The sequence below is a fragment of the Ipomoea triloba genome, chromosome 16, assembly GCF_003576645.1.
Source record: "Ipomoea triloba cultivar NCNSP0323 chromosome 16, ASM357664v1".
In the NCBI taxonomy this organism is placed as follows: domain Eukaryota; kingdom Viridiplantae; phylum Streptophyta; class Magnoliopsida; order Solanales; family Convolvulaceae; genus Ipomoea; species Ipomoea triloba.
Genome location: NC_044931.1, coordinates 8,239,759 through 8,240,641, shown reverse-complemented (window position 1 = coordinate 8,240,641; position 883 = coordinate 8,239,759).

Genomic DNA, 883 nt, shown 5'->3' with positions numbered 1-883 from the left:
ATGGTCCATGCAATAATGATTGAGATTGTAAGGCTTAGGCCTTTTATTTAGTTACTTGTTTAGGGCTTTGGCCCATTAGTTTGGACAGGCTAGATTAGCCAATGAGAATTTCAAGGCTTGTAGCCGTTTATGCTTTCTAGATTTGAGTCACTTTTGGGCTCAAATTTGTATGGTCATTGGACCTAATATTTGTGAGCCTTGGATCACTTTTGGTTTAAGGCGTTTGTTAGGTTTCGGCATCTTATCTTCTTTAAATTAAAGCATTCGTTGTTGAAAAAAAAACATAAAATAAGATTAGAAAATTTTCAACAAAAAAAATATTAAAATTTTCCTTTAAAATTTTCAATAATATTGCGGAAGATAAGAATTTCAAAAATATTAGAAAAGGTTTGAAAAAGGAAGAAAAAGAAGGATGAATAAAAGGGCAAGTCAGGTTGCTAGAATAATTGTCTTCACCCCACTAGTTTAGAATACTCTTGTGTTTCCAAATATATTTTGCTCTCTTGATTCATATTTTCCATGTCTCCTCTAGGTTTAGTTGTGAATATGTGTGAAATTCTCTTTCTTTTGTGCATTTTTCCACACCCCTTCTTTGTTTAGCCACTCACCCTTAGCCCTATTACAAGCCAAATAAAGACCTATTTGATCTTAGCATGCAGTTTTAGAGTTGATCTATGTGAGTATGAAGGGTAAGTCTATGAGATTTCATCTTAAGCCAAGTTCTGCATAATCTCAACTGAGTACATGTGCATATAGGGTCCTAATCTACCTTAATTCGGGTGCCCAGTTATTGGCCTGAGAGGGGAACTCACTTGTGATTCTGAGATGATTCTTGAAGCAGGTTAGGTTGTATGAGATGGTTGGTGGTATGATTGGTTGTGCA